The following is a 14,439-nucleotide window of genomic DNA, read 5'->3' as shown; positions in this document are numbered from 1 at the left end:
TTCATTTTACACAAACGCTATCAACTCGGTGCCCACTGCCAAAGGGTAGCCCCGAGCTTCAGCCCTTGCCAGGGGTGGCCTATGGGGGGACTGGCCAGTCAGAGGGAGAGGGCTTTGGCCAGGGGACCATGTATAGAAAGTGAACCCCGGCTGTGGAATTACCCTGCTGGCTGCTGGAGCTTGGTGCCGGTTCCAAGAATCTGGGGTACCCCTATTTCTTTTGTCCCCTGTATTTTTGGAACCAACACTGGTCTAAGAACCTGGGGCTGTTTTTTTTAAATACAGGGGGACCCCAGTGTTTCCCCCCCTTTATTTATTTTACAAGGACCAGCTGGTTATGCTGGTTATGTTCATAGGTAGGAGTGGACACTAATCCCCCTCGTGCTGTGGCAGCCGCATTTCCATACTAGTATTTTTAATTTCTATTATGTTATCATCACCATCTTTATGTGTACTACTAATTCCACTAATGCCACTGTTCTAGAGGCTATATCCCTCTGTCTAGACCACATTACATACAGCAGAATCTGGTCCGGGTGCTGTTCTCTATGGCTATGAGGGCCCTCTTGGACCCAAGGGCCTATGTCACCCTGCACTCATTATAGATACATATGCCATTAAGTCGATCCTTGATTACCCTTGTTCCTATTATACATGCATAATATATAATTGTGCATGAATATACATTTTGTAATCATTTAAAGCAATGCAATAAGTTCATCTTATTTTCACCGGTCATTCACATGTGCTCAGCCTGAATTTCCAGGGCTTTTAATGGTTTATAAGAAAATCTGCTGCAAGGTAACAGCAACTTTTGTACAAAAACCAACCAAATATCTACACTGATAGGTTCCTCAAAACATTGGTGCTGATTCAGATCCGCTCGGTGAGCATTCATTTGGCCCCGTTGTCAATGGTGGGGGAGTGCGCATGCACATAGTTGCTCAGGCGCATGTGCACACACCCATGGTGCGAACGCCTTCCGCGAGTTTTACACTCGATGGGTGTTTGCTAAATTATTGGCAGACAGGGTGCGGTCGCTGGGGACCACCTGGCATTTTATGGCCGATGAAAACGCTGGGCGGACACCTGCGAATGCAGGGGTGTCCATGCCTGCTCGGGGGCGGCGGCTGAAGTCACATGACCATCACGGTGCTGGATAAGAGTAAGTATAGACTTACTGTACTTTTATCTGCGAAGGGAGGAAAAACCATTCAAAGGTGAGCGACCATCAAGTGATTTTTCATGTGAGCAGATATGTAAGCGTGCACATACGTTCGCATCATGATAATTTGGTCAGCGGTCTCTGTAGTGCGTTTAGCAGGGCGGTGTTTACCTGCTAATTAGGCACTGAATATACGCAGCCTGGCGGGCAGGTCTGAATTACCCCTATTGTTTGTCTTAAAAGTATTACAGATACATTCCAAGTACCCTTATCCTTATATATACAAGTCTGAATGGTGACTTTCCTGGAAGCTCCTGGCAATGGGCGTCTCATTTAGTATATAGAAAGACCACTCCCAATAGAAAATTAGGCACAACAAGTATTATCTCATTCCAATTGCTGTGCCGGTCACAACCCGTGGAAAATGTGTTTATTGTGATTTGAAAACAAGGTGGTAATTTTACATTTACAACATGTTCCAAGCTTGAGAGTAGCCACGTAATAAATGAATAATCCAAGCAATGATAGTTTCCTAAAGAGAATGCAAAAAAAAAAAAAAAAAAGAAGCAATCGATACTGTCTAGATGCCAAGACTAAATATGTCAACATAGGTCCTTTACTGCAGTAAAAGAGTGTAACAAAGGGAATTCCTGTCACATGAGTCAGTGGAACTTTTAAATGAGTCTCTGATGAAAGACGAAAGGTGTACAGAGTGACTCTCAAACAGGTACAGACAGAGCATTCGAGGTGCCAGTAACAGATCCCTCTTACTCATTAAATAATCCATTCATGTTGGGTTGCAGAAAACATGCTCAACTCTGGGGAAAAAAAACATATTTGTTTGTCATTTACAAACGTGGAAAAAGTCAGCTAAAAATATAAAAAATACAGTTTTTCTGATTATGCTCCTACATTTGCACAAGTGCAGGGGAGCAAAAGTATACACCGCAAGGCCCCTCCTACTTTTATAGAGATAATCATTTTGCAGGATGGGATAATTGAGTGAATGGGTGGAGATACTGTAGCCTAACTTGTATTGTGAAAAACCACAGACTTTTCCTCCTTTGATTTTGAAGTCTCTGCGTTTTCATGCATGAGATTGGATTCCGCCCCTATGCTTTTAATGGGACACATTTTGTACTTCCCAGTTGATCTTTTGTTAAAAGTTTAATTTCTATGCACACTTCAGTGTCGAATGCAGGATTTCTAGAGAGGAGGATCCAAATGCAGTCTGTAATCTCCCAGTCTGCAGGACATTGGAGCCTGGGGGAGCAGTAGAATAATCTAGTAATGACATTTAATCATACTTGCCTACTTTTGAAAACTAGTTTCAGGTAGATTATAGTTGGTAATATAATTTTGCAAAGCACCCCACTGAGGGGGTGTGTCATGCTGATGATTCAATGTAATCTATCTCTCATTCCTTTTCCCCCCAAAAATGTAACAGTGTAATGTGGGCTAGGTGACATGAGGGAGATTGCTAGACTAATGAGGGAGAGAGGGAGATTGCTGTTATTTCAGAGAGTCTCCAGCAGAATGCTGGAGGGTAGTCAGCTACAGTATGCATTTAATGTAAACATTGGTCTTTTTATACATTGGATACCGTATGAAATACAGTACTAATAGATGTTATATAGTATAATAAGCAGTATCAATATTTAATAAATATATACACAAACATAACAATATTATGGTGTAATATGGGAGTGATACAGTCATGTCATTGCATACTAAGATGCTCAATCATTCATTTTGGAGGCAATGTTCAAATAGAAATTAAAATCTGCTCTTGCCATAAGGCTGGTGCTAGTTTCGATGGTGTGACTTGTGGCAGCATCTAAATTTTGTACCGGCATTTGCATAAAATCGCCAGTAGATGCAGATGGTGCTGCTTCTGGGTCCATCTTTAATCAGGCCCTCTGTAAGGCACTCTTCCAGATTTTCAGCCTTCAAACACTCCATAAAAATGTATTACATAGTTACTCTAGCCCAGGCTTGTCAAGCTGTTGTGAAACTACAAGACCCATCATGCCTTGCCACAGTTTTGCTATTAAGAAATACGAAAACAATGGCAAGGCTGGGATGTGTAGTTTCACAACAGCTGGAGGGCCACAGTTTGGACATGCCTGCTCTAGCCTGTCACTGGAGAAATGGTAACTAGCATCTAGGTGGGTGGTTTAAAATTGTGATTATAAGATGGCTGCCTACAATTACCGTGGTTTGGATAAATGTGCACACATTGCTAATGATAAGTGCAGTGCACTTTTTTATATGTTTCGCTGCTGGTAGCACTGACATTCTTATATGGCTTATTCTGGTTTCAGGGTGCGCCGACCTCAGTCTTATTTCTGGAGCTGGTTCTATTGTGTTCTGCCTGCCTTGACCACTGCTTTTATCTTGACTTTTCTTTTTCAATGTTTTTATTGATTTTGATGCATATATAAAAAAGTACAAAATCAATCAACAAAATCAACAAAATCAACAAAATATCAAGTAAAATAAGTACAAGTAACAAAGACTCAAACATATGACACATCTTGACTTTTCTATTGTTTGCTGCCTGCCCTGGCCAAAACTTAGCTAAAGAGTCTAATATTAGTGTTGCCTGCCTTGACTTTCTCTGGTACTTTTGGTTTTAGTCTAGATTTTGTAACAGAGTTTGATCAGCTTTCATCTGGTTACTATATTACTATTTCCAGTTTTTCCTGCTCCAATCTCTTAATAACGATAACCCTAATTTTATGGGGGTTATTCTGATTCTCTCAGAAAGGTACAATCACTCTCTAAGGGACAAAACCATATGCACTGCAGGTGGGGCTGATATAACATGTGCAGAGAGAGTTAGATTTGGGTGTTATTTTGTTTCTGTGCAGGGTAAATACTGGCTGCTTTATTTTTACACTGCAATATAGATATCAGTTTGAAGTAAAACCCCACCCAAATCTCTCTCTCTCTGCACATGTTACATCAGCCCCACCTGCAGTGCATATGTTTTTTTTCCATTAGAGTGATTGTGCCTTTTCGAGTGAATCGGAATAACCTCCTATATGTGGAAAAATGTAAAGCATTTGATTATCTGTGAGCATGCTCAGCTCGGGTGCCGGACGGGGTCCCGACAGTCGGCATCCCGACAGGCATTCACCCGATGTCGGGATCCCGACTGTCAAAACACCGACAGCCGGGTTCCCGACGGCCACCCGCTATTTTCCCTCACGGGGGTCCACGATCCCCATAGAGGGAGAATAGAATAGGTGGCTCGCTACGCGAGCCACCGTGCCCGCAGTATTGGGAGCGCAGCGAGCCCGCAAGGGGCTTAGTTGCTCTCACCATGCTGTCTGGGTTCGGCCAGTCGGGATACCGACGTCGGGATAATGACTGTCGGGATCCCGACTGTCGGACCCCTATACCACACCCGCTCAGCTCCAAGAGACAGACCACAGCTACTCTAATTGTATGAGTTAATTCTAGGAGTTCTGTGGTTGGCACTGCACCACTGCTTGCATTTTCTAGAGCATACACTTTTTCTCAAAGTGTGCCCCCAAAAAGAGTCTTCTTTTCTACGTGTGTGATTTTATAGCATCCAACCTTTTAAAAAAAGGCTAAAATCTAAGAAATTTTCATGGGACTGCTCCTTTAAATGTACTGGATGCTCAATCTTTGCCCATAAAGCAGCATTGTAGGTCAACACATTTTGAAGTACATGAAAGAACCTTCTCCTCTGCCGGTACTGTTTAGTTTTATTTTTTAGAGGAGAGTTTGAATAATCCTTTAACCCTTCAGGCTAATATATTATTACTATCATCATTATTATCCTTTATTTATATGGTGCCACAAGGGATCTGCAGCACCCAATTACAGAATTTCAGATTACATATATGAATAAGCAAAACAGGAATATGTAATTTACAACTGAAGACAATAAGGACAAGTACAGGGAACATAAACATAGCTGCACCAGCAGACAATACTGAAATAGGTTACAAGCTGTCAGAAAACTGTGGGATGTATTGGTATTGTAGATGGTTTAAGTAAGAGAAGGAAAAGTGCATAAGGGAAGAGGGCCCTGCTCGTGAGAGTTTATATGTTCCTCCACTACCTTGAAAAGGATTAATAAAACATGCTTATGCATGATCGTGAGATATTTATTCTTTTGAAAACTTCAGGTACCAATTTTTTTTTCAAGTTTCTAATGAGATACAGGTTGAGTATCCCTTATCCGAAATGTTCGAGACTACGAGCATTTTGGATAAGGGATTTTTTCGGGGTTTTTTTTATATATTTTTTTCCATACTAACCTGGTTCCCTGGTGGTGCCCCAATGGTGCCTCGACATCCCCGGTGTCCCTCCGGCGTCCTTCCGGCGTCCTTCAGGATCCTCTTCAGCGGCATCTCCGGTCCATGGGGTGCATTATGTGAATGTATGGTCACACTGGGACCAGAGATGCAGCTGAAGAGGATCCCAGAGTTGGCCGTGGACATCGGGGGACAAGGTAAGTATGAAAAAGGGGGGGGGGGGGTGAGAAGCAAAAAAAATATTCTGAAAAACCACGGTTTTTGGAATACACAGATAAGGGAGACCCAACCTGTATAACATAAAAAAAAAGGGGGATCAAAGCTTTTTTAGTATAAATACAGTAACACTGTCGGGGAGCACCTAGTACTATTCTAATCAGACCGCTGCTACCATTGACCAGTGGATTTCTGCTCACACCCATCTGACAAAACTAGGGTGACGATGCTGTTTTATGCCCTTACGCAGCACAAACACCAGGTGTTCAGCTTTATAGAAGTAGACCAGCTATTGATATTACTGTATTTTACTACTATAATTAAAGAGAATAACAGCGGAAACTTCTTCATGCACCAGGTCCAATTTTGAAGCATGCAATTGGATGATCAACTAGCAAATTCTGCTTTTGATAAGAGTTTTGAATGTGTGACAATCTCCTGGCACCATTGGACATCTTGAGCTAGAGAGTAGGGCTTCATATAATACTGATAGCGCCTGTCGCTGACAAAGGAATGGGTAAGGGGACTCATGACATTCTAGAATCATAAAAGATGGATGGCCAGTGCAACTGGAGCTTCGGTTGAGTTTGAACCTGATAAGGGATTTGGAAACTCCTGATAAGATCGTGTTTCTGAAATGGTCTGGGAAATGGTTTGACAATCATTGTACTAAACAAAGCCTTAGGTGATATATACTAAATACACCTGCGCATTTTTCATTTGAGAATAATGTGTTCATCTTTGTAGCTAGATAACTTCTAATTTAAATGATTACATTTTAAGAATTAAATATAATTTAATGCTGACCATTATTGATCTATTGCACACTTTAATATTTTGAAAGCAACATGTATATTTGCCAGAGAAGAACAAGTGAGAAGAATAATAAAGTTTAAAGTATGATTGAAAATAACTTTATTTGTCTGTTTCAAACAGTAGGTAAAAGCCTCTGTGTTGTTCAGAATAAGAAGTGACAGGGTTTATCACCAAGATTGAAGTGTTAATTTCTTATCTCCGGAAGGAATGTAATTGATACAGCACTTTGTTCCTCGTTTTCTGATCTTTTCCAAGCCCTTGTCTTCTCTGAACTTATAACTTCTCAGCAATGTCTGTGCTTTGTCATATATCGAGTTCTGCTGTTTTAAGAGCGAGAACTGGAATGAAATGTTTGCCTTGAGGCATTGTTGCCTTGCAGAATCTTTGTTTATAGCCAGGGGTGTAACTAGACTTTTCCCATAGCAAAGATTTGGTGGTGCTCCCAATGATTCAAACGGGACATCCCTCTCTGCAGTCCTCCACCATAGCTTTCTATAACATTGTGTATATTGTCTCCCCACATATAAGAAATTATGGGGCACTAGTGGTGGATGTTCCTGTGCAATGTGGATTGCACCTGCGGTTGCTTGAGGCTCTTCTTCTTTTCACAGCATGGCAGAGAGACAGAGGACCCGTAAATCCACAACACAAGGATGACCTAATGCTTGTGTCGACCTAATGACCACATGGACCTATTGCATGTCGACCTATTTCATGTGTCCACCTAGTGACTGTCAACCTAAAGTGGTCGACCTAAGTTCTGTCAACCCTATGACCAATACCCGTGCCAAATGGACAGAAACAACAACAGGATTTCTCTGCCAAGTAGGACATTACCCCAGATTGGCATAGCCATGCCACCTTCCCCAGGGAGTGCAGCATACAGTACTTTATAAATAAATGGGAACTCTCTCTGGTCTACTCCCTAGTACAATAGATCTCCAGACAGTCTTGGAACCAAAAGGACTTTTTATATTTTTTGAAAATTAAGACCAATAGCTAACAAAAAGTCACACACTATCACTATCTTTCTCCAGCACGCTTCAGCACTGTATGAATTGGAATTTATGCAAAACATGGATGTTTATTAACATCTCAACAGGTGAAAAAGAAAAACATAGAAGAACATAAAAAACTTTAGTCTACATTGGGATAATAGTGTCTTATTGGGATAATGGATTAGTGCCACATAGTGTCGGACTGGGGCATGTAGGGCCCACTGGGGAAATGTTGCAGTAGGGGGCCCACATTAAGGGGTGTGAACAGTCTCCAGAGGGGGTGTGGCTAACCTAAAGAGAGTGCATGGTCTGGGCCCCTTGATAAATCTATATAGTAAATAATGCTGTGCATGCATGATAATAACTGCAATCATAGGTGCCAATTTATGTTTTTGCTGGTGGGTGCTCAAGCCAAAAATATAGAGGAGTGGCTTCATGGGGAAGGGGTGTGGCCACAAAATAATACCAATTTATATTACGGAGCACAGTTGTCTCCAATATTCAAATTCCGGCAACAGAGTTCCACATACATAAATGCCCCCACAGTGCAGGTACATAAATGCCCCCCACAGTGCAGGTACTCCACAGACAGAATACACTCTTCCCGGCATACTGTTTCCCAGGTGGCGGGTCAGGCGATGTGGGTGCTGCAGCCGCAAATTACCAAGTTAATATGGTGGCCCAGCAGCGGGACTCGCGCCCGTGGGTGCTCATCAATTTCCGTGGGTGCTCGGGCCCTTGAGCACCCACAGAATCGGCACCTATTACTGCAATGCCATGTAGGGAATACACCAGAATAAGGTAATATATGCATAATATATCATTGATATGCAGTTTGGAACCTAGGCCTTAGCGGAAGAGGTGGGCCCCCAGGCATTGGGGCTTACCAGGGGTTTCCCTGGTGCCCCTGTGGGCTAGTCCATCCCTGGTGCTAGATAGGAGCCAGATATGTGGATGCTGAGTGTACACACACATTATTTGTGCTGCTACCATAAATGCGTGCCATTTTTTGGTTAAATGGATGGTAACCAGGGCCGGATTATAATGGAGGGTGGCATGTATTTTCCCCCCCAAAATTTTTTAGCTAAAGATTTTGTGCATGGGAGTGGGGTAGTGCTGCAGCTTCACCTATTTGCCAATGTGACAATGATTAATGGTGCTGAGCATCGGGAGCCAAGGCACACTGATTGCACAAGTGTGCAGTGCATTACTGGGAGTTGACTAAGTCCCATGACACTTTGCACCAGAGGGCAGAGGCTGAGACGTTTTTGCTGAGCTCTGATTGGTGGAGCTCATTACATGCTTCTCAGGCCCATGGAGAACAGCAGCAGCCTAGTCATGGGGGGGTTTTAATCAGAGGCAGCACTGGGACTGTGAGGTCTCCTACAGAGTAAGGTGCAGAGGGACTTTCATATGGCTGTGGGGGACGGCGGCACTCGCAAAATGAAAACACAGGAGACCACTTTCTCACAACGTTTCGGAGCTGTGTTGCCCCTTTATGGTTATTTTGCACTTGATAAAGGGGCAACACAGCTCCGAAACGTTGTGAGAAAGTGGTCTCCTGTGTTTTCATTTTGCGAGTGCCGCCGTCCCCCACAGCCATATATTGGTGACAGTACAAGCTGCCACATACTGGAGGGCACCGCATTACTGCTGAATCACTCTGATTGATACTACAAGCTTGGAGTGTCGCCCCCACAACACTGTATATATATATATATATATATATATATATATATACTGCCTTTACTCTGTGTTTTGACAGAGTAATATTCTCCCATGCAGTTTGCGGCCAGTAATGACAAGTGCAAGGGGGCCCCCTATCTAAAGTGCCCCGGGCCCCCCGAAGGCTTAATCTGTCACTGATGGTAACCCTCAATTATCTTGAACATTGGCTTTGATGATTGCCAGTAGAGTGACGAATTCAGTATGGGACATACACTACCATTCAAAAGTTTGGGGTCACCCAGACAATTTTGTGTTTTACATGAAAACTGAATTTATTTATTAATGAATAGAACATATATTGAAGACCTTGGCAAGGTTAGAAATCATGATTTGTATTTGAAATAATAATTTTGTCCTTAAAACTTTTATTTTGTCAAATAATGCTCCTTTTGCAGCAATTACAGCATTGCAGACCTTTGGCATTCTAGCTGGGGGGGGGGGGGGTCATTATCTACTAGTCTCTTTAACTACCACATATAAACAATAGTCACATTTGAGTTCAAAATTTATATAATGTAGCTTTGTCAAACTGCAAAGAACCTAGCAACTTTGGACCAAAATAGCCTTGAACTAATTCTTCCTGAACAAGTAGAAGAATGTTTAATTAAAAAGAGGAAAAGAGGGCACCACCGGCTGAATCCTTACCTGTAGTATACCTCCCAACATGACCCTCTCCAGGAGGAACGCATTGCTCTGCTCCTGTACATCCCTCTTAATGCATGATGGCCATAACCGGTGTTGAACCATCTTTCTTAGCAATTTACCTGTTCAGCACAGATGAGGGTAATCATACATTAAGATTAAGTCCAGGAGCAGAGCATTGTGTGCCTCCTGGGACGGTATGCTGTAGTATGTTGGGTTTCATTTGCAGCTTCTCTCAATGCCGGTAAGTTTGCGAAAACCAACTGATATTCTTTGACCCCCTGGCAGTATTTCTTATATGGCTCATATTGAATCAAAAGTTAAGGAATTAACTAAGTGACCTAGAGCAAAGTTTCAGACCTGAAGTCAGAAGGCTATAACCATAGGGCCAGACCACAAACAATGATATATATCAGCATTGTCATCCTGACAATGAGGACATATATGATAGACATTTAAAAACAAATCTTGATACTTTTCAGTATGTCCACTGTTCAGCCTGGGAAGCAATGCAGCCTGCCCGAAACCTTTTAAACCACATTTTTCCTATTTGTTACAATATGCCAGCAAATATTGATCAGTCACTAATTGCAAGTGCATACTTCGATCTAGTCATGTTCCTTCTCCTTACATAGAATGCAAGACTTAAGCTCTATGTTGAAAATGCATTTATTTTAAATTTCAGGCTAGCTGGAGCATGTTAGGCAGTTCATCACTTTACCTGAATAATAGGTCAACATCAGTTAAGACTTCTCTTTTATTTTCAGTTCACATCAAACAGAACAATGACATTAGGTAGTTAGCTTGCAATGCTTTCTGGAAGGTCCTTCTGCTCATAACATATTTCTAAAACACTTAAGTCTGGTATTTCCCACTAGTTGAAGAGTCACAAGTGTGGAGAGAAATGAAAGCATCAACATTTCTGGAAAAGGAATTTGAGTGACCTGATAAACAGTAAAAGGTGGTCTAAATGATAATCTTGATTTCACCATTATCTGGAACCAAGCACACAGATGATGCAGAGTCAAATGCAAACCAAACACATTGATATTTGTACCTAGACTGCATGCAATGGGGCATCCATATATAGGCTAAGTTAAGTAACAGAACTGAAGTGTACAACTATGCATCGGCCCTAATAAGTGATTTGTTACTTTGTGAATAAAAATAGATTTTGAGTTGTTTATTGATGCAGAAATTATATAGTTTTACTATATTTTATATATCTAGGATTAACAATTAATTTATCATGTACTTTTTTGTGTTACCAGTTGTCTACATTAAACAATTGCAAATGTTTCAGTAGAGAAAGCTGAAAACTATTAGTTGTATGCCAAGCAAAGTTGAGTGACATCACAAAGGTGGCTTATTAAGTTGTATGTCAGTCACATCTATCTTTCTATCGTTTGTATATTTCTATCTATTATCTACTTTAAAAAAAATGGTTAACATCAAGGTAAATAATATGCAAGCTTACCTTACACTGTGACATATCTTATCAGCAGGAATAGCTCATAAGTGACAGTTTCATACCAGGCAGTGACTTCTATATCAAAATTGAGAGACATCACAATGGCAGTTTATCATGTACAGATGTGTCCTTATACAGGTGTGCCAAACAGCTACTCTCAGCCTGCTAGGTGCTGGGCAACATAGCCAGGTCAAGTTGCATCTTATTCTTAAAAATAACAACTGGAAGCTACAAACCTATGTTAACCAAAGTGGCAGATGAAAGACAAAAGAAGTTGGTATAAGAAAAATCCACAGCCGTTGCATCATAGCACTTTGTCCACAGATTGACTCATTCACACACAGATGTACAAATGTCCTGGGTCAAATGAACCTGTTTGATTTGCAATATTTCTGCAGAATTGAGGCTAGGTGTAAAACAGTCACATGATAAACCAATTGAGGTAACAAATCACAACCTGTAAAGCACATCTATCAATCCAGTGGCGGATCGTACCTTTTGGCAGGAGGGGGCTGCTGCTGGCCACTTTGCAGGCACCCACCCCCCCCCCCCCCCCCCCCACCACCACCATTTCCGCTGCTCCTCCTCCTGGTCCGCGCCACACAGAGCGTTCTCGGCGCCTGTACTATGATGACTGAGACTGGCTGCATCGGCTACAGCCCACAGAAGGGAAATCACGGTCCAGACACCTGTATAATACAGATGACAGGCACCTGGACCGTGATTTCCCTGCAGCCCATAGGTAAAAAACGCCACTCTATCTATCTATCTATATATCTATCTATCTATCTATCTATCTATCTATCTATCTATCTGTATGTAATGCTGAGCAGCATCATAAAAAGCTGTAAATTATGTTAGTTAAATCAAATGATCAAATGATCAGTCACTGATAAAAACAGTACATTTTGGGCCATCAACTTCAAAAAGTGATCAAATGGAGAGTGATAACCAGAGCCAAGCAGCTCCTAACTGTCATGTAACAGACAGTGTTGGAAAAATGACAGTTATGGGCTGATTGATTGTTTATCACTCTCCATTTTATCACTTTTGAAGCGTGATACATTTGGCCCTTTAACTCAGATTTTTCCTATCAGCTCCTAGACAGGCAAAATTAAAATTTTCACTGCCTTTTGTGGGATGATATTATTTGAATGTATTCAAAAGGGTTATAGAAAGCACCTCTAGGGGGGTCTACCTCATTTGTGGAGGGTTGCACAGCATTTTTTCTTCCTAAAACATTGCCATAGTTTTAATTAAAAAAAAATACTTTTTTGCACCACCTGGACTCACTTCACAAGGAAATGACATTACTGGGTATATTTTGAAAATTAAACTCAGAAGTGTATTCAATTGAAGATTTGAAATGAATGAAGGAAGTGGAGCTAGAATAGATTTAGGCTAGGGTTCTAAATGACCATTTGACCCTTTCACATTTACAGCAGGAGCCAACAAAATTCAAAAGGTCACAAAGAACATTTTCCGTTGGCACCTTAGTTGGGGTATGCTCTTTGTAATGTGCACGGATTACATTATACCATAATGTATTGCACACCCACATATTCTTCATAAATATCCCTCAGCGACCTCTTTGTACCAGACAAAAAAGGGTATAAATAAAACTGCCAATAGGCCTGTTAGGTTCATACTTGATCTTTACAGCTGCTTCGTCTGTTTTGTTAATTCCATTTGCGTGTATTGTGAGACATATAAGGTCATACGGATTGTAAAATAACACATTAATCAAAGAGCATCTAAGGTTTTGAAAAACTTAAACCCTGGGCCCTGGCTTCTCTGTCGTCACACAGTCTGTGGCTCCTGAACTGCACTGGTGAAAACTTACATAGTTGCATTTCTTATTGAGCAATATGCAAAACAAGATCCTCTCTGTCCTTGATCACATTTGGAGAAGCAAAAATACAAATATTAAGCATTTGTCGACTGTGCACTTATAAAAAGTAAATGACAAATGCAGAATAAGTTCATTTTGCACATGATGAGGAGTTGGCCTAGGCAGATCTGGACATGGGGGTATAGATGTTGCAATGCCCAGTAAATAATATTTTGATTTATTAGGCAGAGTGTACCATTGCACTGCACTATATTTTATTTATTAACAGTTTCTTATATAACGCACACATATTCCGCAGCCCTTTACAGAGAATATTTGAACATTCACATCAGTCCCTGCCCCAGTGGAGCTTACAATCTATATTCCCTACCACATATACATGCACACACAGACATTCTAAAGTTATTTGTTGGGAGCCAATTAACCTACCAGTATATTTTTGGACTCTGGAAGGAAACCGGAGTACCCGGAGGAAACCCATGCAAGTACGGGGAGAATAAACAAACTCAGCACAGTTAGGGCCATGGTGGGAATCGAACCCATGACCTCAGCGCTGTGAGGTAGTAATGCTAACCATTACACCATCCGTACTGCCTAAAGCCCCTCTCTGTTACTTCAGGGTTGCCTACCCTCCCGGAATGACCGGGAGGGTCCCGGAAATCGGGTCCCCCTCCCGGCCCCCCCAGAAAGGAGGGCAACCCTCCCGCATTGCCCTGCAACCACCAGCAGACTGCCCCTCGGGGGGGGGGGGTCCGTGGGTCGAATGACGCGATCGCGTCATTTTAGCCCTGCCGCCCGCAGTGCAATACATAAAATACCGGCATTGCATGGTGGGGGTCGGGGCTAAATGACGCAATCACTCTACCCACGCCTCCAAAACAGGTCAGCCCGGCCGTGGCTCCGCCCCTATTTGCTCCCGATTTTGGCCCCGCATGCTGAGCTGGCTGCAAGAAATTTCGGCAACCATGTAATACTAATATTGATTGCAGAAATAACATGGATAATCCTGCAGGTTTAATGGATGCAGGCAAGGCATTTGTTGCTATATTACAGGCAATATCAACCAACATGGCTAAAAACAACCAACATGCTGCATAATAACAGAATAGCATTAATATAAGATATATTCAGACAGTGGTAGATGACCATTAGCATGGGGCACCAGTAAGTCTGTGTGCCATTAAAACAACCTGACCTCATACAATTCAGCCATCCATGTTGGACTGATGTACGAACAACATTAGATGGAAGATATAACG

The sequence above is a fragment of the Crinia signifera genome, chromosome 4 (assembly GCF_055691185.1).
Source record: "Crinia signifera chromosome 4, ASM5569118v1, whole genome shotgun sequence".
In the NCBI taxonomy this organism is placed as follows: domain Eukaryota; kingdom Metazoa; phylum Chordata; class Amphibia; order Anura; family Myobatrachidae; genus Crinia; species Crinia signifera.
Note: the sequence above shows the minus strand (reverse complement) of the source record.